Source organism: Polypterus senegalus, chromosome 12 (assembly GCF_016835505.1).
Source record: "Polypterus senegalus isolate Bchr_013 chromosome 12, ASM1683550v1, whole genome shotgun sequence".
Classification (NCBI taxonomy): Eukaryota; Metazoa; Chordata; class Cladistia; order Polypteriformes; family Polypteridae; genus Polypterus; species Polypterus senegalus.
Window position 1 is genome coordinate 155,573,789 of NC_053165.1, and position 25,950 is coordinate 155,599,738.

The 25,950-nt window shown below is 36.7% G+C and overlaps 1 protein-coding gene across 3 annotated transcripts in view; it reads left to right on the top strand.

The window, feature by feature from the left end:
• The window catches only part of brd4 (bromodomain containing 4), a 130,798-nt gene that overhangs the window by 42,528 nt on the left and 62,320 nt on the right, over window positions 1–25,950 (top strand). For all 3 annotated transcript variants that reach the window (XM_039770390.1, XM_039770389.1, XM_039770392.1), the window contains exon 3: window positions 181–367. The gene's annotated coding sequence lies outside the window, so the exon portion shown is untranslated. The remainder of the gene's footprint in view (window positions 1–180; window positions 368–25,950) is intronic.

Here is a 25,950-nt window from a genome sequence, read left to right on the forward strand (position 1 = left end):
TGTTTTGGATGGTATGCCTCAAGATGTTGTACTTAATGTCAAGCAAAATGTTTCCTTTTAATCTTCTGCCTATTTTTCACAAGTATCGACCAAATAATATTTCAACTCTGATTATTACTGAAAGCGTGTCAGAAGATTGCAATCAATTTTCACTAATAAATCACTTTCATTTTTTTGTAGGTGAGACTACACATTCAGTACAAGCTTATTTTTGACTTCACTTATCAAGCATCTGAATTTTATTTGCTGAAGAGTATACACTGGAGAATAAATTGTTTGACATTGTGAATCTTCAAAATGAGCCCTTTCAAATAGGGCCTTTGGGAAATCAAATCTAACTTTGCAATCAAACAGAAAACATCAACACGTAAGTTAATTATTTTCATGTACAGTTTAATTCCTTTTAGTAATAAAAATTAATAATGACACTGAACCATTTTTAATGACTCACTGACTGTTTTACAGAATAATATTATATGATTGGAATATATCTGTGAGGATGGTTGTTGCTTCTTTTCATTTTTTTTAAGGTATGCTTTTAATGTTGCTACTCTTGGCTTTTAGCTGATTCACTTCCTTTCTGTGGCTTTCATCTGTGCTCAGTATCATGTTTTCATTTCCCAAAACCTTTACTGGCAGGCAGATTGTGTTGTGGGGGATGGGCTTAGTGTCTGAGCCATAGGTTTCCTTGTAGGCAATTTGACAGGCCTTTTGGATTCTTCCTTTCCCGTGGTTAAAATAAATTGTGATGATTGAAGGAAGTGGGGGAAGGTTTGAGCTACAATTCTTGCTGTTTCTTGAGATCATTGTCTGCTGCCTGTTTCTGGTGCTGCTTCTCTCCCTGCTCTGATTAGCCTTCAGACTAGATTGCTGCACATTATCTTCCTGCTTTGACATTCCTTTTTTCATTCTGTTCTTGTCTCCCTGGCAGCTGCTGCTTTGTCTTGCTTAGCAGTGCACGTGTCAGGCTGGGTGGGGGTGGGGGGGTGTTTGGTGATGAAAAAATGGAACCCTCTATAAATCTGTTCTGCAAACAAAGGAGTGACTTGGGGGGCAAGAGGCCAGAACTTGGATCATCCTGCCAGTGTATTTGTGGTGCAACCTTTTTTTTTTCTCTCTCCCTTTTACTGGGGAAGGGATCAGTCTTATGACTTTGGAGGACTGTTTTGGTTTCTGGAGCAAAGAGAGATAGCAAGAGTTGGTTTCTGTAACTGCCCTCTTCCCACATGAAGCAGATAAATGGCTTTTATATTATCTTTCAAATCTAAAATTATATTTTTTTTTTATTTTGGAACGTGTACAGTGAGTAGTTTATCCCAGACACTAAGAATTTTGAAGTCATCTTGTTTGTACTAGAGAGAAATAAATCTATTGTGGTAGCTCATACAGGGTTTCATGGAGCAGCTGTCAGATAAATGCCCACTTATTGATCTCTGTTTACATTTATCACAAATTGAACATGTCTGCTGTTGCTTGAACTTTCATTCTTTACCCTATTCTTCTTTATATTATCCTGTACTTTTTACTGTATGAAGTAAATTGCCAGTCACTTAAATTAATTAATTGACATACACTTTGGATGATTGTTTTTGCTAGAATATGAATAAAAGGATATCTTTAGCCTTACAGTTGTTTTAGCTTTTTTTAAAGACTTTAAATTTCATTTGTGTGTTTTGTTGAAATTTGTACCTCTGTTTCATGAATAGTGCAATTTTTTGTTCATACATTTGTTTTATTTTTCTGAAGTGATTCATTATTTTGCTCATTGGTTATATGCTTTTGTGACTCCTTGGGTTTGCTAGTGTCATGTTGTTATGGAGCGGTTTCTCAATGATGGATTGCCACACTGTCCAAAGCTAGTTTTTTACCTTGCACTTATAACATAAGATTAGATTAAGAAGCTTTGGAAAATATGCATACTGTGTGTGAAGTTACTGAGATTCTGTGTCTACATACATCAGCAAAATAAAATAAATGAAGTGATTTTCTGCAGTGAAAAATGTAAAAGAAAATTGAACATAATGTTTGAACTCTTTAGCCTCTGTGGCATTTGACAGATACTTGACAAAGGCTAAACAGCCAAAGATTTTGTGCCTGTGATTTATGAATTTTTCAGTAAGAAAATAACTTGTCAGTACTGTGTTTTCCATACTAAATGTGAAGCATTTCTACTTACATGCTGGTTAATATGGTATATTGCAAGTAAAAGGGTACTGAATCAGTTCAATAATGGTGTTGCTAATGCGTTCAGTGATTAAAAAAAAAAAAATTAATTACTGCATGGGTTTCTTATAAGATACAGTACAAAAGTACATATAACCAAACAGTGTTGAGCTACAGGCGTGTAGATCTGAAGAGAAGGGTTTGAAATCTGCACTTGTTTATTTTTTGATTCTTTGATATAATGCAGAGGCGCATATTTGTTTTGAGATGGTATCAAAATTGCTTCCTTGTCATATTTTCGGGATCACTAACCTATTTCTATAAATCTGGGCTGCTGAATTCGGACAGTCCTTACCTAGGTCCTTTCAATATGTCAGAATAATGTAAAATGAATGACTTAAATCATGTATATAACATTTTTCTTTGTCATTTAGGCAAAGTTCATAGTTTCAGTTGTCCGTAATTTTTATTTGTCACCTTTCTTTTAGTCAGCACAGTTGTATAGTCTTTTGTGTTACAACCACACAGCTGCAGCTTCAAATCCCTTTCCCGGTTATGGTTTTGTGGGGATGTACATGTATATGTGACTTTTTTCTTTTCTTCCTCCCACATCCCAAAGAAATAGCAGGTACTGCCTAAATTGGCATTAACAACTTGTTAGCTGGTTCTGAATAAAAAAAAATTACTAATTGGATAAAACTTTTTTCTTTTAATGGACTCAAGCCATATACTTCATATTTGGCTTTGTGGAAGCTATCAACTTGTGTGAGGCAGTTGAAACTCCAAAGCTGTACAAAGGTACAGCCGTTCTGTGTTTTAAATTTGATTTCTCTTCATGCTGCTTAAGATTATGTACATTTTTGGACACATGTAGAAAGTCAGTTTTTACTTTTCATTGTTTGGCGGTTTTCAAACTGGTCTTATGAACACCACCAAAACAGTCCCCTAGGATTGTTGTGAACTGTGTTGTCCACTTGATCATCATTAGTGCAGATATGTATAGTGTGCATTTGCAATGTCTCTTCATACACCATTCTATTTTTGGGGTCTTATCTGCATTTTTATACTCAAAACAATGCAAAATACATTAATTAACAAGGTCAAGCAAACCTGGGTGTTTAGAGGAGAAATTTGACAAAAAGGTTGTAAATAACGCACTCTGTCTGGTTTCCAGTAACCAGTATTTAATAAGTGACTGTTAGCCAGTGATGATAAGCTGTATCTTTAAATTTAGCAAGTTTGCCCGGAGTCACATGGTAATTACCATTGAATTATATGAAGCATGATTTTTGTTTTAATTAATACATTTATTTATGATTGTAACAGTTTTAATAAAAAGAGGTCACTGAATCCATACAAGACCTATTTTTACTTCTTTTTCTGCTGTTAAGTTTAAAAAAGGACTAGGAGGTGGTATATTTTGCAAAATTCTTTAGATTCTACCCAAAATATGAAAAGCTTTACATACAGTTGCATTTATGCTTTAGATTTGACTGTGAATTGTGTTCATATCCACAACATAACTAGCTCTCCTATTTATTACATAATTTAAGGTTATTATTAAATTAACCTTTGATCTACACCTGACCGTATTAATGATAATGTCATAGCCAACAGTATGTGCCATGATTTTTTAATATTCTGTATGCTTTGAACCTAAGGTATTGGACTGATGCAATTCAAGTTACAAATGGCTTCTACTCCTTTATGAAGCAGACTTTAGATATTTTAGGCTAATTAGTGAGTGAAAATAGATTCACTATTGTTTAACACAACATGCTCTTTTTAATTAGTCTGCCAAACATTATTTACAAAAATAGCATACTTGATAAATTTGAATTGTCTGGAACAGTTCCACTGAATAGAAGCGTTAATATTTATTTATTTTTTCCAACAATAGATGCAGTGGTTCTCAAATTTAACCAGGGGTGTATCAGTCCCTTATATAGGGTGTGTTACCCTATTGATAACGGTTTTCTTTTCAAGCCCTTTTAATTGGTCTTTCTATTTTAATTAACTGAGCTGTTTCTCTTTTTTTTTTATCAAAAATTCCCTTAAATTACATAGTGGATAGATCTCTGTAATGAGTAAGCAATAATTGTTTTTGCTTTTACATGTTTTGTTGTTTTAATATTCTGATTATATATGCCATTTATTTGCTAATAAACACAGAAGAAGCCTGTAATACCAGAGTGGCTCTTGTCCTTTAGAATGTTGTGTTGTTTGCACTGGTATTGTCATAGTCAGTATCCGAATACAATTAACAGAGCAAGTTCCAAAGAAAAAGTGAATCAAAAAAAATTTGATAAAACTGATTTTAAATAAATGTAGCAAGAAATACGTACATCTCGGGCACCCCCCAAGATAGACGTTACTGGATTACAACATGTTATGCAATATGTATCAATTCAATAAATTTAACAATAAAACTTAAAATTTTGTAGTTTTTTTAAAAGCAAATCTTAATTTCCTTTCAGTAAACTCATTTGTTTTCATTATAACAGGTATGAGAATTTAGTTGAGATATTAAGTATATACAAGAAAACCTGACAACAATACTTCATCTTTCTAGTGTGCAGTTAGGTATGGAACATCTAAGGACTCTGTTTTTCTCCTACCCCATTCCTGAATTATTAAATAAACCTAGTGGTAGTACGCAAGCCGTTAAATATTTGCTTTAGTGTAGTAAAACAGTAGGCGACCATAAATTCTTTCTCCACATTTATTTAAAAAAAGAAGGAAGACTTTTATAGTTACTAAAACTTTTTACCCGATTCATGTACAAATTAATTTTTATCTTTGCCATTAATTGAACTTTTAACTCTTTCGCACAATCTAAAATACTTTCCCTTGTTTTGAAATATTACAGCATTAAGGAATAACTGTCATGTTTTTTTGGTATATTTTTATGTAATTTTAATGTTACTAATTCTGCAATAACAGAAAAAGTTATAGATAACATGAAAATTAGATGGATATCAGATTGTGAAGATATAAGAGAAGTAATTCAAAATACCTGGAAAGTCATCAAAAGTAGACAAATTCAAAAGTAAGTTAATTAATTAACAATTAATTAATTTCATAATAAATACATTTTGCTTATCTTAAAATATAAACAAAATACTATTCTGTAAAGCTGCAATTTAGCAAACCTCAGTATGCTGTTTGAGTGACTTAAACAGGGCACAGCAAATTAAACCCTTCTATCACGTATTGTTGGGATTTTCAAATTGGACTCTTTTTAATAGGATAATTTCTTCAGTTAAACAACTAATTAGCAGATGCTAGGAGCTATTGCTCTGAAAGTGTATTTTTGGTGATTGCATAATAGTACATTTTTCAGAGTTATTGATGTCAGATGTAAAATGTTCCCTTGGCCACATTTTCTAAGTTTTTGGAATGTTTTGTGCTTTGGATGGAGCAGGAATTCTGCAGAGCAGCACTTTGCTGATAGTTGTAAAATAAACTGAACGTAAATACTACATGAGTGTTTTAGGTTTTATCACAGTTGGCTGGGCCTAAATCATTTCACTATTTAATAAAGAAATATGTGAAAATCTTTTGACTTGGCAAGCAAACTCCATTACGGTTTCAAGGCAGCATTTGGTTTTCTGGTACGCGTCTGTGTGTGGATCTAGTATATGGTGTTTTTATTTTTTATTTTATTTTTTTTTTTAATTGTGGGAATTTGGTGATACTTGAGAGACCTTTTAAATGCAATTTTGAATATGACCCTGGGATAGCCTGACCTCTCCATCTGGAAATATCAATGAGTCATTCATTGATTGCCCATTTGAGGAAGGCCAGGTTTATGTTCTTTGTAATACAGAAATGGGCATAGATATGCTTTTACAGCCAAGAAGCTTCTTTAACATAGAACTCCTAAAAATCCTTTTATCGCAGACGGAGATCATTAGCATTTCAAACTTTCTTCTCCTAGATTATTCGTTAAGTATAACAGCTGGTCGTGTGTGGGTGTCGATGTCCCCAGCCCCCCACAAAACAGTACAATACTTTACTGGATCTCTATTACAAAAAAACTGAGCAGATAGCTACTGTATATACAGCAGTCTTAATGCAGACAAGCCAGCCTGAAGGGGAAAGTACAGTCATGAACCGACTTACACAACCATTTGGAACCAACCATTTGGCTGTATGTTGGTCACAAAGTGCATCAGTCATTGTATTTGAGGCTGTGTGGTTGTGGGTCACCAGTAAGCATACTTTATGTGGCAGTATGGAATAGAACATACTGATATTTGAGACTTTTCAGCCTTTTTCAGGGTACTAGACAGTACTTTTGAACTGCTGCTTAGTTATTGTTATGCCAATCACAAACTGTTGCGCGAGGGGATGAGCAAATGCCATTCAGCTGTGCTTGCAAAACTCTGTAGGGGAACTGCTCATCGTTCATCTGTCGGTGCTTTGCAATGATGAATTGGTACTTCATGGGGGACCGCTTCCATGCTTGTCGTTCAAGTGTTGTTGCTTTGTGGTGGTTGTTACATTGTGGGGGAAGAAGAGTGGTTCAGTTGTTAGTGCTTTGCGGTGATAAATGAATAATTCACGGAGGAAAGCTTGTGTAGTTTAATAGGATTGAAGAAATACTTCAGAAAAAGGAAAATATCGGCAACATTAAAGTAAATAATGATGATTTACAGGGAATATATACTGTAAATAATTGGTTGGCCATAAATCTTTGCATGGTTGTATGTTCATTTTCATGTCCCATACTGAAGCTTTTTCCTTTTCAATTGTTTTCAATGGTTTCTGTACTGTTTTGATGTCTTTACTGTGGGTATTCTCCAATGCTGTCAGGTTTGAGTAGATATACTCCTTGGCAATCATCTCATGATTTGTGACTGACCACATACCCTCACAACACTCCCACACAAGATGCATTAATTTTCCTAGAAAAAGAATGAAGGTAATATTTGACTTTCTTTTTTTTTCTCTCTCTGCTGGTTATACAGTGAAATCATTATGTTTGAAATGTCAAATACATGCTGTACCAATGTTAAAAGAATCCATTATTTCTTTAAAAGCCATTTTGTTCTTCCATCTGTTTCCCTTAAGAAGGGAGAACTTGGATGAACGATAGAAGGTGTAAAATGAATCGATCATGTTACGTAACAGTATTTTTAATTTGAAGGCAGGTCATAATGCATTGAAATTCTTGTTGCCATATTACTATTTGTTTTCAAATGTACAGTTAACTGTAATAGTACACTTTCCATATTTACAGCAAGTGACAGGGATGAAAAGTTGTGGAATATTTGAAAAATATTGATACTGGAAGCTTTTAGTTTTTTTAGCATATATTCAGTATTAAATTATTGTCATTGTTTATAAGTGAGCTACAGGTTTTGTTGTAAAACTGAAGACATTAAACAGCTTTTGTATATTTGGTAATGGTAACAGACTTTTGATGCACTGTGATAAAAATGGAAATGAAAAGTGTATTTTATGGTATTGTAAACTAATAATTAAATAAATTGATCATTTTTTAAATGTTTCCAAGTCAAGAAATATATGCACCACCTGGTGGACTCATTTAATGCTAAGTCTCAATATAAGGCATTTTATTTTTATTTTTGACATATTTCATATTTTGATATCAACTCTTAATACTACAGTACAATATGTTTCTTATAATTTTGTTTCCTTTGAGATTTGATTATACAAGTAGACCTGAATTTACATGTGCTCACTTAATCTTGCATTTTGTGGAGGTGGAGGGTGTGACTAGTTTCTTGCTGGAAGGGAGTGTGCTGCAGTGTTAAAATACCAGCAGGGAGGAAGTAGGCGAGCCATTCTGACTCATACTTTGAGAGAATTTGGTGCTGCTGTTAAAGCTTTTTTGTAAAGCTAATTTGTTCAGTGATAAACAAATGTTCTTAGTTTCTTGTGAGGAAGTAGATTTCTTTTAATAAAATGTATACATTATATGAAATTGATGGGGGGGGGAGGGGGTACACAGGATATTGAATAACAGGGATGACCTCTTAATTGTGAATCCTGGAACCTTTTTTTGTTTTTTGGATTGCAGCCTTTTTTTGGGTTGGAAAGGACATTGAATAGATTGGAAATCTCTTTTTTCTCTCACCTTCCAAAGAGAAATATTTTAAGAGTGTGGAATATAAACATTGACTCGCTTTTTATTTAATAATTTACCTTGAATGAATTTGGATTACAAAACATTCAGAAAATTTGGATTACGGAATGCATTCAAATGCAAATGATCTTTCGGATTTCCAAACCTTGGAACAACTGCTGGAAAGGATAGCAAACTACCCTCTAACAGTGTCAAGGTATTTAAGTGATTTGTTTTTCTACTTGGTCATTTTGCTTATTAGTTTGTAGCCAGGTGTTTCATTCTGTTGATTCATTGGTTAATATAAAACAGAGTCCAAAATTAATACTTACATTTTTATTTTTTATTTAGATAATTGTTTTTTTTTTCCACTCCTAGTTTGGTGTTTAAAAAAAAAACACTTAAGGCAGTCAGAGTTTTGCTTTGTAAATCACTCTGCATTTTGTAGTTTTTTTGTTAGTCTTTTTTTTTATTATTATTTTCCATCCAACACCAATACAGTAGAGTGGTGCAATATTTTTAATTTTGATGTCTCTTATTAAGGAAAACAAGATTTTTTTTCATCTACCAGAACACTCAACAATGTATTTTATTGGTGCTTGCATAGCAAAATATTTTATTTTCCCTTGGACAGTCAAATCCTATTGTAATGATCTGGCCACAAACCGCCTCTAAGCAGGTACCTCAAGAGTCTAGTCCTGACAGGAGCCTTGCAAATAGGACTTATCAGAGTACAGTAGAGTGCATGTGGGCACAGAGGGCTTGCTTGCACATGAGAGATTGGATTTGTGGTGAAATGGAGCTCCAAGGGCAAATAGCGTGCTTTTCAGTTTTGTTGGAAATAGTGCTTCAAACTAGGGCTTTTGCACCATGTTAAATTTGTCTCCTGTGCCAGAACCAAACAGAAGTTGTTGGATTGCAACACCCAAGTCTCGTGCGGACTGTTGTGACTCTGAAACAGGAGGCTGAAAATGCAGATCGCTTAAAAACTTAAGTCACCACATCTCGGATGGCCACAATAGGAGGGATGTAAATAGTAGCTGCTTTACAGTTTCTTGTAGTGGTTTTTGTTGGTGGAACTAATCTTTTTTGATTTCTGCATGATGAACTATTACAACTATTAGTGAAGTTTTGTTTCTTTAAGCCAGAAAAGGGGCATTGCAATGTTAATTTGAAGATACTTCTCTTGTGAATGTGCGCATTCCAGTCAAAGGCTGTAATGTAAATTTGGTTCTTTGGTATTGGTTCAGATATGAAAGATAATATGTCGAACAAACTAAAAGATGATAGCAGTTAAAAGTGGTGACATATGCAGTTTACTGCACTGGGTTCAGTCCCTATTACATAACCCTTTGGACAGCATGATTATATTAGAAGCAGAATGTACCTTGTCTGGGGTCCAGGGGAAGAAGATGCTGGAACCATCCATCATGCCTTCTAATCCCACTGCAGTGGCTAGGCTACTATGTGGAGAGCAACAAGGAGGTGGTCTGTAATGAGTGTTTGGATGTCTATCCAAGTGCACATTGAAAAAGAAACTCTTCTACAGGTGGCTTACGCCCAAGACCAGTATTTAGTAGAAGGAAGATGCAGGCTGGTGTTTTCTGCAAGCTAAATTGTCATCTGGGTTAAGGCGTATCTTAGGTATATGGAAGAGCAGTGAAGGCTCTGGAAAAACTAGAAGTTGTATAAAAAAAAAAAAAAAAAACTGCAGAAAATTTAAGGAAAGGTCAGTGTTCGCGATGCAAAAGGAATGAGGAAGCCAATGGAGAATGAGGACTTCAAATGTGAAAAGAAATTACAAAATAAGATAGAAAAAAGCCTTACAGAAAGTAGTTTTCTTATTTGAACCTCTTATTGACAGTATGCTTATAGGCAAACTATTTAAATAAAAAGAATGATAAAAGAAGAATTTCATCTAAAAAAGTGCATAATAAAAGAGTCACAATACAATAATGCTAGCGTCCCTGGCAGTTTTTATCCATAAAGTCTCTATTATTGCACCAATTTGTTTTAAGTCCATAATAATTCTAATTGGATATTAAAGAATATACCAAGTATAATTTATATTGATTTTTTTTTTCAACAATATTGTAGATATTTTATTAGTTTATTGCATTGGTGTATTGAATAGTACAAATATTGGAAGACTTTGCTTCTGTAATGGTTCAAATTAAAACTTTGAAAAATGTGTAGTTTTTTCATGTGTTAGGAATTTTAGATGCAATTTTTTCCTAATTAAAGAGTTGTGCTTTCTCTTGCAGCTACGACAATTTAGTTTAGTTTATGCAGGTTTTAAAAATCACGTCAAAATTCCTTGTGAAAAGTGTGTGCATGATAGTGTCATAACCTAGACTGATTCATTTTCTTATTTTTTTCTGTAGTGCCAACTAACAAGTTCTGTTGAATGGCAATTACTTTCTAAAAGTTGTACTCATGAAGTTTAATTTCTTCAAGGCAAGTCATGGGCCTGAAGATCTTTGGACAACCATTTTAATACTGAAATAGGCCAGTTTATAATCCAAATAAAAGTGTTACCACCTAACACTACAAATGATATGGCTAATTTTGTGGATGATTAGTGCACCAAGGATAGATAGACCCTTGAGGAACTTCTTTTGTGACTTGTGTAAAGTAGTACCAGCTGTTGCTAGGACCGACAAACTCTTGCCTGACAGTCAGTTAGGATTTCAGTTAATTGGGGGACAGTGCAAGAGAAATCTGTGATGCTCTCCATTCTGGACATTAGAATATTGTACTTTACAGTAACAAATGCTCAAGGCTACTGTGGTTACATAGAATTAATATGCAGGTTTGCTCAGTGTATGCTGCCATGATTAACTTAGTTATTTGAAGCAGAGCTTTCCAAAAAAGGTATGTTCTCTTAATTCAAGATTGCTGTGTTTCCAACATGTTAGAAGTTAAGCAATTGATAAGTTGGATAGCCACAAAATTCACACAAACTGTAGATAGAAAAGGCAAGTAAAAGAAATGGTTATTTATAATGTTAGCATGAAGATTAGACTTTCTTAATTATGGTATGATAAAAATGATATTTAAATCACCTGGCACAGAGGTAATATCTAGAGAGAGTTATTATTCTCATAATAGCTGGAACTAGTACATGGATTTGGGATTTGGGAAGTTTGTTCAGGAGAGAGACCAGTATGGCTTTATTTTATATTTCACGTCATTGATAGTTGAACATTTCGTTAATGAAAATCTTTTAAAGGTATTGGTCAGTGAAGGAAGACCGGGAGAAATATGGAAGAGTATAATGAGCTATAATTAGATTCATTATTCAGGTTAGGTTATTTATGGAAAAAGTGAAGGAACTGATGCTTTTTGCAGTGGAAAAATTGGCAATAAAGCAAGTCATGCAATGAAGTATCTTATTAAGCAAAGGGAACGCAATTCTTGGGTTATCATTGCCCTGGGCTTCTTGAGGTGTCCATAAACTATTTTAATAGGCTGAAACGCACAATTATACCATTTAATCTGTATTTTGTTGAGCTGTTTTTATGGTGGTTGTCTAATTTAGATTGCATAGGAAGGGTGACAGACAAATATCAGAAGTGGAAGGAATACATACTTCACTCAAAAATGTTATTATTTTATTTATTTTTTTTACCTATTAACTATGTCATGTTTGTGGTTATGGCATTGAAAAATTGATAATTTGACATTCTTTATGTAAAATAGAGATAAGGACCAATGCTGAACAACAGCAAACAATATAAAAACATTCATTTAAAAATTATTAGTGACATACAATCCACATAACAGGTATCCAGTTTCATGCTGTCAGTATCTTAAACATTTGTATATGTATTTTTTATAAAATATTAGCCATTTCTGGCAAATCTACTCATGGATGAAAATGAAGTGTGGCAAAACATGAACTAGCTTTTATATTAAATTGAAGAAAAGAAGACATTTCAGTGGACATTTTGATTTTGTTTACTGTTGTTCATTGTTGGCCCACTAATGCCTGTTGTATCAGGAATTTATCTGTATTGTACATCAAAGTTTTGAACAAATAACACTTTTAACTTGTATCATATCTTGAATAAAGAAAGTTATCCAAAAACAGCAGGCACTGTGTGAAAAACCAATTGCTCCTTACACTTAACTTGTCCCAACTTTAACTGCAATGATAACTAAACAATCCTCATAATTCAGTTTCAGTCTTTCACTGGCCGTAGAGGAGTTTAATTAATTATTGTCTTCCATAATAGCATTAATTCAAAGCCATTGGTGAATTTTGAGCATGAATTGCTCCTTTCAAGTCCAAGAAGGCTTTTACATTTGGGGTTCCTTCTGGCAAATGAGCTATGAGCCTTTATGATATTCTTGGATAGTAAATGAAATCTAGTTTGTGTCTTGTTATGGAGTCATAAACGCTGACCTTAATGACTTCCTGGTTGACTTTATGCCGGACCCTTGTAGTATTTTTGGCAGATTGGTCACTTCTAGGATAATTTCTTACTATTTCTTGTTTTTTGATTTGGATATTATGGCTCTCATTGTGGATTGTTGGAATCTCAGCACCTTATAAATGGCACTGTAGCTGTTTCCAGACTAATGCAAGTCAACCTTTTTTTATTATTATTAATTTCTTGAATTTTCTTTGATCTTGACATGGTGTGTGTTGCGTCTTTGTGCTGGCAAATTGACTCTGATAACAAGGCTATGTTGAACAGGGTTGGCTGTGACCATCCTTCATTGGTTCAGTTAGCTGACAATTCCGCCATTAATTTGGTTTATGTAAATGGAAGTAGTTACTTTTTTACAGTTGATGTTGGATCACTTTGTTTACTAGATAATGAGAAGTAAAAAAATAATAATTGGGGACATCTAGAAGGGGCACTACATATGACCTGTTAGAGCAGGTAGAAAAATTTACATTCTATATCAAGTTAAAACAGTCCAGCGAATTAAGGAATTAAGTTGCAAGCTTACATTCAGAAATGTTAAGTGTAGATTATTTAAATCATTCTAAGGAATGAGACTCTAATACAGAGGGTTTAACTAAGTTAATTATTCAGTCAGCTCACTTAAAGTAAAACTGTATCTTGGAGAGTCATAAAACAATGAAAAGCAGGATTGGTTTGCACATTATCAGTTTTGCAGCTATACACTCGAAGAACAATGGGTGTTCATTAGGTATTCTTTTCATATTCACATCTCTCAATAAAAGCTTCCCTGACCTGAGCTACTGCAGAGCATTCAAAGTAACATAAGAGAGTTGGAAAATCATTGTTTTTGCCATTTGTCAGTTAAGACCAATAAATAAGATTACAATGAATTCCTTTAAGTAACGATGGTTTACCATAGATATTATTTGTCGACGGAAGGAAACTTGGTTTTTTAAAGAAGCTCTTTAAATAATTACATAAATAGGTAGATAAGTAAATAACTAAATATACACACACTGTTTGATCTGAACTTACACTGGAATGACAATAAAGAAAGAAAAGTTGTGACTTGGCTGTCGCAGTAAGACATTATGTAGACATATTGCTGTTGGTATAAAGGAGCCCCAGTAGTGTTTCGTGACACACTTTTGTTGCATAATTCGTTGGCTGAAAGTACTCAGTGTGTCAGAGAGAGGATGTGCAGCATTATTCATAATGGCACTCAGTTTTGTTTTAATTCTGTCCTTTGCTACTACCTCCAGGGGGTCCAGAGTGTGTCCTATAACTGAGCTTGCCCTTATAATTTTTAGCTTGTTGATTTGATGGGCCTCTCTTGAAATCATTTTACCAGCACACCACAGTGTGGAAAATTGCACTGCCTATCACAGAGTTGTAGAAGATGTGAAGGACGTCACTTTCCACAATACAAAATTGGGGAGTTTTCGAAGGAAAAGAGCCTGCTCTGCCCTTTATGTCCAACCTGTCACTAATGTGGACCCCAAAGTACTTGTAGGAATTGACCACCCCTACATCTGCTCCTTGAATAGTGACCAGACAGGCATAAAGGCTCTTTAGAGTAGCAAAAATCAATAATCAGTTCCTTGTTTTTCTGATGCAGGCAATTCTCTTAGCACCAAGAAACACTTGATTCCTGTATTCTGTCTTATCCCCCTTTACAGTACACCCCATAAGTACAGAAACACCTGATGGCATGGTTAATGGCAAATAGTTTAATACAGATCTGTCTTTGGTATTTATCTCAATATATAAGTTTAACACATGGTCTGTCACACTTGTAATCAAAATTCTAGGTGTGACAGGTATCTCAGAACAAACAGTGCTAATGAACATTGTGCTCTCCTTTGAATACCTAAGATTGTTCCAGTCTGACCCTTTCCTCTGAACAAAGCATTTGCTTTTGACTCAAGTATTTTAGCATATTGGAAATCCAATCTTTATCCCAGAAATACTAAGGCTGATAAAAGAATAAGGTACAGTATAGTTGAGGTGTGAGAGTGCAGGTGAGCACTGGCAGGACTACAATAAGTATATACAGGAAACAAAACCTGTTGTCATTGGAGTTTTAATCTTGTCAGGTATATGTGAAGATAATAAAAGAGGAAAAAAAGCAATTAAAGAAGCCTGGCAGGTTTCATTATAAAGTTCACCACTGGGTAGTTTCTGTGTGTTACAGCATCATATCTCCTCGGGAAACATAAGCTGATGCCAGTATAGTATCCAAAAGTGCAGACTGAACAGCACCAAACAACCTCCAAGGTAAATCTGACAGGGTTGCCTCACAATAGAGAATCCACAGGAGAACAGAGTTGATATCACAGCACATTTCCACAGAATATGCCAAAAAATTGCAAGATACTTCTAATTAAATCTTCAAAAAATAGGCATTGCTTTTCTTAAGCTGAGCATCAAGCAAACAGCAAGCACTTTAAAAAGTTTAATCGAATTCAACTGTTAGAAAATTTAAAAAAAAAAAAAAAGATTGCCCCACAATTTGCAATTTTGGTTGAATCAAGAATTCAAATTCAACGTTAAAGAGCAGCAAATTGTATTATTGAGTAAAACATGAATGTTGTGGCGGCACGGTGGCGCAGTGGTAGCGCTGCTGCCTCGCAGTTAGGAGACCCGGGTTCGCTTCCCGGGTCCTCCCTGCGTGGAGTTTGCATGTTCTCCCCGTGTCTGCGTGGGTTTCCTCCCACAGTCCAAAGACATGCAGGTTAGTTGGATTGGTGATTCTAAATTGGCCCTGGTGTGTGCTTGGGGTGTGGGTGTGTTTGTGTGTGTCCTGCGGTGGGTTGGCACCCTGCCCAGGATAGGTTCCTGCCTTGTGCCCTGTGCTGGCTGGGATTGGCTCCAGCAGACCCCCGTGACCCTGTATTCGGATTCAGCGGGTTAGAAAATGGATGGATGAATGTTGCATAGGAAGATGGAGTAAAAAAAACTTTTAGAACAGTCACAGCAAGTTACTGTCACCATACTGTATGTGTCAGTGTTATTTATTTTACAACAAATGTGCAAAATTTTCAGTGATTAAAAAATGTATTTCAGTACTAAAATTCTTGACAATCTTTTTCTTGTTTAATCCTTAGTATACAGTATGCTTTAGGATAATTTGGTTTGTCCGCCTATATTTCAACTTTTGTTGTGATGCTCTTGCGTCGTAAAGTGTTTAAAGGGATTAACAGAGTAGTTACTTAGTGAGCCAATTGCATGTAAACCTACAATTCAAATTTATCTCATGGAAGGCTAGTCATCTATCTTTTTTTTTTTTCTCTCCCCATTTGGTCTCTCCTCCCCAGCCTGAAAAATACTTAAGTAAAGCAAAAAGGCTGGGGCTCTTTTTCCCTCTACACATTTTAACCATCACTTTGATCTATTGTTTAAAGATGACAATAAGTAAAAGAGAGCATCAAGTACTCCACTCCTGTGTCTGTAGATCATTTGTGTTAAATAAGACTTTGATTAGCTAAATGACGGCATCACTTGAGCCAGCACATTCCTAAATGACTAAAGTTTACCTCTGTATGATTTATGTCCGAAAATACTATTTTTGTAATTCTATCTGTGTGTAAATGCAATAACATGAAAATGCTTTAACCTAGGCAAATGTGATTTTGTACACCTGCTTTATATCAAAAATAAGCAATCCTATCAAGTTTTGGGTCACTTCTGGCAACAGGAAGTGGTACTTTACCTGAACACATTTCAGATTTTTTTCCAAGATAAACAATGGCCATTAATAAAAATAAGATTCAAATTTTGTGTGGATATTAACAATGATGAAAAATAAGATGTGAAATTTGAGAAAAATTGCGCACCTATAAAGTGGTACTTTAACTGAATACTTTCATGAATTTTCAAGTAAACTATGGTTATGATTACAGATAAATGATTCAAATTCTGTATAGATATCTATAATGATAAAAAGCAAACAGATATGAAATTTGAGAAAAATTACTCAACCAGAAGTAGTTTTTTATTTAAACAACCATCTGATTTTTTTTCATGCACACTATGGTTTTGAATAGAGTTACTTAATTGTAAGTTTGTATGGATATTTACAATGTCGAGAAAGAAAGAGATGTGAAATTTGAGAAACTGCGCAACTATAAGTGGTATTTTAATTAAACACATCCCTGAATTTTTTTTGAATCGTGGAAATGTGTACTTGATATTAAAAATTGTATTCAATTTAACACACATTCTTTCAATTGCTATTATTAATTTTAGTTTATACATCATCAATTTAACAATAACGTGTAAACATTGAAGATGCCATGTAAATATAAAGATGTAAAGAGATTAGTAAGCTGTTATGTCCCCCGTTGTGTTCCTGGTGGTACATTTAATTTTATGATTAAAGTAGTTGAGCACAGCGTATGTTTACATAAGAAAAAAGAGCAACAACCACAAACACGCCCAGTCAACCTAGCCCTTTTGAGGTAGTAACTCTATCAGCCGGTGCTGAGTGAAAAGAGATGTTGACACAGCCAAACCATGCTGCCCTATGCACACTTTAGGCCTCCCATTGATCCTTGAGGAACACCAGGGTAAAAACCCAAATATCTGTCTGTAGGTAGTGTCTCATGATAAACACCACTGCTTATCTTAACTTTTAATCTTAACCATGTTTAATGATCTTGTGTATTAATATCACCTTGCATTGTGTTTTGTGGGTGAGTGCATGAGCAAACTGGTATAGATATGCAGTAGCTGTCAGCGTGCATATTGAATTAGTAGTGGTGAGTTAGCATCAAGTGGTAAATAGCTAGCAAAGTAAATTATATTGTCCATGTCTGTAGTCCAGAATGCAATATATTTGTTTTGAAAATGTGGCAGTCCTGCCTAGAATTGCATAAATAGTGTGTAACTGCACTTGTATTCTGGGTAAATAAAATGTGCATCAATAATTACTTTTAGTAAGTGGTCAGCAATTTAAAATATGCCACATGTTTGAGTTTGTATGTGTTCTCATTAAATTTTTGTATTTGCTGTTTATATTCAGAACCAAAGTGTAAAATGGTCCTGGATTCTTGTGCTGGTTGGCACTGGAAAAGTCTTAGGTGGTGAAAATTTTAAATGCACTGAAGTGTATGAACCCTGTATTTATAATTTTTGATTCAGTTGTGCATTTTTGATTTGTACAATTGACAATAATTGTCTCTTGAAAGACAATTTAAAGGAATCTTTTGTTTAAGAGCTGCTTTTTTTCGGAAAACCAGTACTACTGTAGTGTTAAAAGCACTGGTAGCTTTCACCCTTTTGGCTGTCGTCACTGTCTCAGTTGTGCCATTGCTGCTTGGCAATTTCACCAGTGTGAGTTGAGGATTAGTGATGCTAATAGTTGAGTAAGCAATTATAAGCAACAGAATATTTGGCCTTAGTCCAAGCAGTACAAACTTGGCTATAAAATAAATACCATTATCTGCCACTGGCTGAAGCAATCAGGTGGAAACCCATAATCCTGTCTGGATTCCCTTGGTGACAAACATTGTACTAGCACCAAACAGATTAAAGAGGGCATGCTTGGGTGTGTTGTGAATGAAAATAAGGTTTTATGTTTTCAAGCTTGCATCAGTTGGGTTACTTACTCACTACCTTTAACTCTTATTTTTTCCTATGTTGTTAGTGTTGTCATTGTTTCTTTTTTTTTATTTTTTTTTATCTTCGATTGTATTCTTGATAGTTCTGTATTTTCAAGTTAGGGTTGTTTTCATAGTGGCATGCATTCATTATTTTGGAAGCTTGTAGTATTCAGTGAAGCCTTATTTTTCCATGGTCTATAATAATAGTCAGTGGAGCACATTTAGAAATTTCAAACAAAAGTCCTAGAACATGCCATCTGCAAAATGACAAATGCTCCAATTTCAGAATATATGACTCTTAATTCTAATTTAGAGGTGTGGCGGTAAGCAGGATAGCAGAAAAACGTAATTTTAATATAAGAAATCTTATAAGGGGTATGTCCATCCATTTCCTTTTAGAATAACTTCAGTCCTTTTTTTTTTTTTTTTTTTTTGAATGCTGCCATTGAGGTCCTGTGCTGAGTGTAATGGAATATTGGGGCATTCTTAAGATGAAAAATTATTTAGTTATTTGAAGGATGAAAGAGAGAGAAACCTGCTTGCTTACATTGTGTCCTCCAGAACTTCTTGTAAGGCTTCAATAATGTTTAGATGTGGTGTTTATGGATACAATGGAAGACATTTAAGATCATCCTAGTGTTCGTGAAAGCACTCTTGAATTTTATAGTATGTTTATAGTCACTTATCTTGTTTAGGATAGATGGACATTCAGAGGGAGTAGTGTTTGCACCTCAGGGTGCAGCCGGTTCTTTATGATTACCTAATCCTTTAGCAGTTCCACAGATTTAATGACTCTCACATGGTGGCTTCCCTGGCAGTTTTGAATCTCCCACTACGTTTAAAAACGGGCAATAGATAATTGTGATTTGAAAACGTCCTTTGGATTTAGTCTTCTCCAGATGTAATCCCTTCTTGCAATAGGAAATAGGGTGGAAAATGGCTGATCAGGCAATATTACTTGTTTCCATTGTACAGGAGTCCACATTTTTGTCTTCGTACACCAGGTTAGGTGTCTATGATCTCGTTTCCAAGACAAACACAAAGTACAGCTTTATAACGCTTGTTATGTCTAATTTTTCGTGTTGCCATTTTTGTGACTGATGCACCTGCAGTTTGGACATCAACTATTTGATTTCTTCAGCAGTCTGTTAGTTGCCTCATGTTGCTTTAACACTAGAATTGGCAGAGACACGAGAAAACTCATAAATCCGTTTGCACCTCTCCATAAGCGTCTTTTGTCCTGTAAATGTGCTGATAAAGGCAAGTAGCCTGCTATTCCACCAACCCCCAGTACCCACCGACCCTCCCCCCCCCACCCCCAACCCCCACCGCCGCAGAACGTTCACAAAGTTCTCCCAGCTAATGCCTTGATAATCTGGGAGTGAAGTGCTGGAGTTTTAGAGTTGAAAAACTAGATCGTTATTTAGAACATATGCATTTCATGTGTGTTCCGTTTCTACAATAATCTGTGTAAACACATTGTTAAAGCAGAATCGTTTTTCATATTTTAGTAATAAATGACAAAATGTAGGCATAAACTATATAATATATGAAGCCTGAAGGCCAAAGATCAAATATACTCTTTCACAAAAGGTTCAAGTATGATACAACAGCTTCCTGGCGTAGCAGTAAGATTTGTTGACTTGTAATCAAGTGTCCCCGGTTTGATCCCGACTGCCTCCTATATTTATCATTTTCAGTAGTGAGCTGCTCTTATCTATATTACTAAGCAAAGGTAATATATATGCACAGATGCCAGACGCCAGAAGTAAGCTGTGCACAATACAACCGGCGCCCAAACGCGCACACCACTGTATATACAACCATTGTTTACTAATGTAGATCTCCAAGCCAAGATCTGCCGCCATGGTCACTTCAGTACGCGAATCCGCTGCCGTCACCATCAGGGAACTAGGTGGCGCCGAAAGCGCACGTGCACAGCGCCCCAGAGTCCAACCCAGTGGCCTCCCAGAGTCAGTAGGTGGCACCCAAACAACACAACCTGTAGGGATTTACCTATCTGAGCCTGTATTTGGACATGGACAACTTTGTTGCTTTTTCAAGAGTCCGGTGTTCGTGTGATGTTAAAGTGAAGGTTTTAACTACTCCATACCAGGTACAGCTGATTCAAGGACAGGAAACCATCTTTACCAAAAATGTTGTTTATAAGGAAGTTTTTGATTAACTATGTTGAATTTACCATTTTATGAATTTTTGGTTTCCAATTTACTTCATTTAAACCTTTGCACTCCGATTTATTTATTTTTTTTTTGCTTATGAGTGTAGCAACTCAAAGACATTTTGGACTTAGATAGAGACTTTGTCTTATATCATTTATCTATCTATCTATCTATCTATCTATCTATCTATCTATCTATCTATCTATCTATCTATCTATAACAGTTAAATTTCAATTTTAGTTTTAATAAATTGGTTGATTTTAGTACAAATATATTTATTTAATTAAATGAAAACTTTCCCAGGACGCTCCCATCCTCCATGATTTGTCATCCCTCCAAAGATCGGATGGAACAGAAAGTCATTCCCATTCTTGGATTTCCAATTCTTTACAGAATCGGGGTGGGTTTTTTTTTTTTTGTTGTTGTTTTCACTTTTAATTCTGTCAGTCACGATGTATACTACTGCCCAAAGTACACACCAACAAATCCCCCAACTCAGGGATCTGATGCTGTTACTTTTTATCTGAAACTGGGAATAACTGTAGAAATGAGTGGTGTTTTCGGGCAGTGGAACTGTACATTCTCTGATTTGGATGATTTGAAATAACTCTTTTTATGACCTGTATAGTACATTTCGGAAAACATTGTGGCACGGATGCAACATTATTCATAGTGGTTTTTTTTTTTAACCCTATTCTCCCTCCCCACTCCGCCAATCTTGCCAATCCACACATTTTGGTGCACAGTGCTGTTTCTTTTGTACTCCAGAACATGCAGAGGAAAGAATACTACAGAGAGGTCAGTTCAGTATTTTAATCTCGGACATTTTACCAGACAATGAATAGTACATATGTTTGAGAGGGTGGAAAAAGGTCGTTATGTAGAGGTGCCACAGATAAAAAGCTTTTAATAATAATTAATCCCAAGGGGAAATTCACATACTCCAGCAGCAGCATACTGATAAAAAAACTATTAAATTAAAGAGTGATAAAAATGCAGGTAAAACAGACAATTTTGTATAATGTTAATGTTTACCCCCCAGGTGGAATTGAAGAGTTGCAAGTGTGTGAGGAACGATCTCCTCAGTCTGCCAGTGGAGCAGGACAATGACAGCAGTCTGTCGCTGAAGCTGCTCCTCTGTCTGGAGATGATACTGTTCAGTGGATTCTCCATGATTGACAGGAGCCTGCTCAGCGCCCACCGCTCTGCCACGGATGTCAAACTGTCCAGCTCCATGCCTACAATAAAGCCTGCCTTCCTCACCAGTTTGTCAAGGCTTGAGACGTCCTTCTTCTTTATGCTGTCTCCCCAGCACACTACCGCATAGAAGAGGGCACTTGCCACAACCGTTTGATAGAACATCTGCAACATCGTATTGCAGATGTTGAAGGATGTCGGCTCTGTCCTCTCTTGCACAGAGCATCAGTATTGGCAGTCCAGTCCAATTTATCATCCAGCTGCACTCCCAGGTATTTATAGGTCTGTACCCTCTGCACACAGTCACCTCTGATGATCACGGGGTCCAGGAGGGGCCTGGGTCTCCTAAAATCCACCACCAGCTCCTTGGTATTGCTGGTGTTCAGGTGTAAGTGGTTTGAGTCGCACCATTTAACAAAGTCCTTGATTAGGTTCCTATACTCCTCCTCCTGCCAACTCCTGATACAGCCCACGATAGCAGTGTTGTCAGTGAACTTTTGCACGTGGCAGGACTTCGAGTTGTATTGGAAGTCCGATGTATGTTGGCTGAACAGGGCTGGAGAAAGTAGTCTCCTGCGGCGGTCCTGTGTTGCTGACCACAATGTCAAACCTGCAGTTTCCAAGACGGACATACTGAGGTTTGTCTGTAAGATAGTCCACGATCCATGCCACCAGGTATGAATCTACTCCCATCTCTGTCAGCTTGTCCCTAAGGAGCAAAGGTTGGATGGTGTTGAAGGCATTAGAGAAATCAAGAAACATAATTCTTACAGCACCACTGCCTCTGTCCAAGTGGGAGAGGGATCGGTGTAGCATATAGATGACGGCATCCTCCGCTCCCATCTTCTCCTGGTATGCGAACTGCAGAGGGTCGAAGGCGTGGCGGACCTGTGGCCTCAGGTGGTGAAGCAGCAGCCTCTCCATGGTCTTCATCACATGTGACGTCAGAGCAACAGACCGGAAGTCATTCAGCTCACTAGGATGTGATACCTTTGGGACTGGGGTGATGCAAGATGTTTTTCAAAGCCTCGGGACTCTCCCCTGTTCCAGGCTCAGGTTGAAAACGTGCTGTAGAGGACTTCCCAGCTCCAGCGCACAGGCCTTCAGCAGTCATGGTGATACTCCATCTGAACCCACTGCTTTGCTGGCACGAAGTCTCTTGAGCTCTCTGCTTCCCTGGGCTGCTGTAATTGTGGGTGGGGATGTCTCTCCTATGCTGGTATCAGCAGAAGGATGGGTGGAGGGTGCAGTACTCCGAGGTGAGAGTGGGTTAGGGTGGTCAAACCTGTTGAAGAAGTTGTCCATTTGGTTTGCTCTCTCTTCTCTCGGTGTAATACTGGTAGTCTATATTAAATGAGGCACAGAGCAGGGAATATAAAGAAGTACTGCAAAATATTATTCCTATTGCAGACTAGGCTTGAAGATATTCATCAGTTTGAGTTGATGTCCAGTTGGGTAGTACCATGTCCCCCTGCTTTAGGTTGTTGTTGAGTTGCCCTTTGGGTGCATGGATGTTTCAAATTCCAAATAAATGAAGCTATGATTGAGTTATGATTCAGTCTAATTTATTAAAATGATTTGTTAATGTACATGGGGATGCTTTGAAATAGGAAGAGCGGCTTGAGAAGGATGGTCATCAACAATGTTGATCCTCCCTACTAATGTAAGGTGGAGGGAAGACCATCTAGTCAAGTCTTGTTTAATCTTTTTGAAAAAGAGCTTTATATTTACTGAAATTGGAAGGTGTACAGTCTGTTATTGCGTTCTAGAGAATTCACTGGAAAAAAACAGGCTTTTATTCAAATTGATTTTAAGTCCAGATATTTTTTCTGCTGACACAGAATTTTGCGAGTCTAATGGCGCTTTTCCACTGCATAGTACGGCACAGCACGGTTCAGTACAGCTCACCTTGATTCAGCTCAGTTCGGCTCGGTTTTGCGTTTCGACTGCAGTTTAGTACCGCTTTAGAGTGGGCGGGATTATTCACGTGTCTTTATAGTTGCGCCTCTACTGCCGTGACATCATCGTAAACGCGCCACAAACAAACACACAACAATGGAGCATATCGACGGAATGGTATTCTTCATTCTCGGCATGTGGATGTTTTTAACAGCAAGACGAAGGAGTTTGTTTCAAATCAGGCTGATGGCAGCCGAAGAGAAAACAGCTAAAAAAAAACAAGAGAGTTTTGGAACTTTTAAAACAACATGCAGACAACGACAACACTTTAGCTCGACGACGCGCAAGGGTAAGCATCTAAAAAAAGCACATCACTAGCTAACTTTTATCACTGTTGCAAAGCATAAAATGAACTTAACTGCCAGTGTAACATTAAAATGCTGATTCTGTATATTACAGATCTTCCACATTTTGCAAAAAAGTCGCCGCAACAGACCATCTGTTTGGACATTTAACCGTGCTTCAGAGTGGTGGGATGTGATTGTTCCCGGTTTTACAAACACTCAGTGGCTGGAGAACTTTCGAATGTCTGAAGAAACATTCATCCACTTATGCAACAAACTGCGTCCAGCGATGGAGAGACGGGACAGAAACTTCCGCGTGTGTGTACCTTTAATGAAAAGAATAGCCATCGCACTGTGGAAGCTTGCAACCGGTGCTGAGTACAGAAGTGTTGGACATCTTTTTGGTGTAAGCATAACTGTGTGTTGGTGTGTTCAGGAGTTCTGTGCAGCAGCAGAAACCCTGTTGGTACCAGAGCTAATTCGTTATCCAGATCAGGAAACGTTTAAAGAAATGGCTGCCTACATTGAGAACAGGTGGGGGCTCCCACACTGTATTGGTGCTATTGATGGATCACACATCCCCATCATAGCACCAGAGGAATATCACTGTGACTATTAAAGGCTGGCACTCCATCATCCTTCAAGGTGTTGTGGATGGAAAGGGACTTTTCTGGAATGTTTTCACAGGACTGCCTGGAAGCCTGCATGATGCTCGGGTTTGGAGACTGTCAACACTGTGGGAGTTGGCAAGCCGTGGAAACCACATACCAGCTAACACCAGAAACATAGGTGGGGTGACTGCTGGCTACTACATTCTAGGAGACTCTGCCTATCCCTTGCAGAACTGGCTCTTAAAACCATTCATTGACACTGGACACCTGACAGCAGAACAGCAGGTCTACAACATGAAAATCTGCAGAGCACGCGTAGTTGTTGAAAATGCCTTTGGTCGATTAAAAGGAAGATGGCGATGCATTATGAAAAGAAATGACTGTGCTGTCAACCTTGTGAAGTCCATGGTGCTGACATGTTGTGCTCTACATAACCTTTGTGAGAGTCATGGTGAGACCTATGAGAATGCTTGGGATTTACCTGCAGCAGCAGAGACTGTGGTGGCAGTGCCACAGGCTGTAGAGGAGGAGGGCAGGGATGTCCGTGCAGGTCTGATGCGTTACTTGAATAGCTAACTATTCACATAGCATGTTCTGTAAAGTGTATTATCAATAAATTTTTAAACAACATTTCAAAGTTTACAATGTATTCCTTGTTTTTTTTAATTGTTTTGGCTTGTATCGTTGCGGCATTAATCATTTGTCTTTATCAAGTGATACATTACCTGCTCATACAATAATAAATCTTTAATATAGTCTTGGGGTACACGTATTTGATCAGATTGTTTTTATTAAAGCAAAACAATTATAAATGGTAACAATATGAACAGAAAACACTAAAAAAAATACAAAGTGCAAAAAGTATATACATAAGTATATACATAAGAAACTGTTAACAGTGTGCAGACATGTAGTGCAAACAGTATCAAAAAACAAACAAACACACATGCCTATGGGATTAGTCAGCAAGAGAGTTCCTATTCCCGTCGGCCACTCATTGCCTGGACAAGCATCCCCATAACATGGAATGCTTGATTGAAAGCAGCCGTCTGAGAGTGTTCCTCTGCCCTCAAGGCCGCTTCCTGCTCCCTCGCTTGTTTGGCCTCTTCAAGTGTCATCTGCAAGTGCCGCTCCCTCTGGGCACAGTTCAGCTCCTCCTGCTGAATGTCTGCCACCTGCATCTCTCTCAATGCAGCAAGATGTTCCTGATGGTGCAGAATCCGTTTCCTCTTGCCTGGACCAAAGCGTAGAGAATTGGAGTAAAAATGGGAGAAATTATTTTTTTAATTATTTTGATTTTACTCAATTAAATTTACAGTATTTATGGCATTATATGGTAATATTATACTATTTATGGTAAGCAACAGGAATTCATGAGACACGGTATATAAGGATATATATCTTATATTGTGATATCCTATTTGTACATACTATGATATAT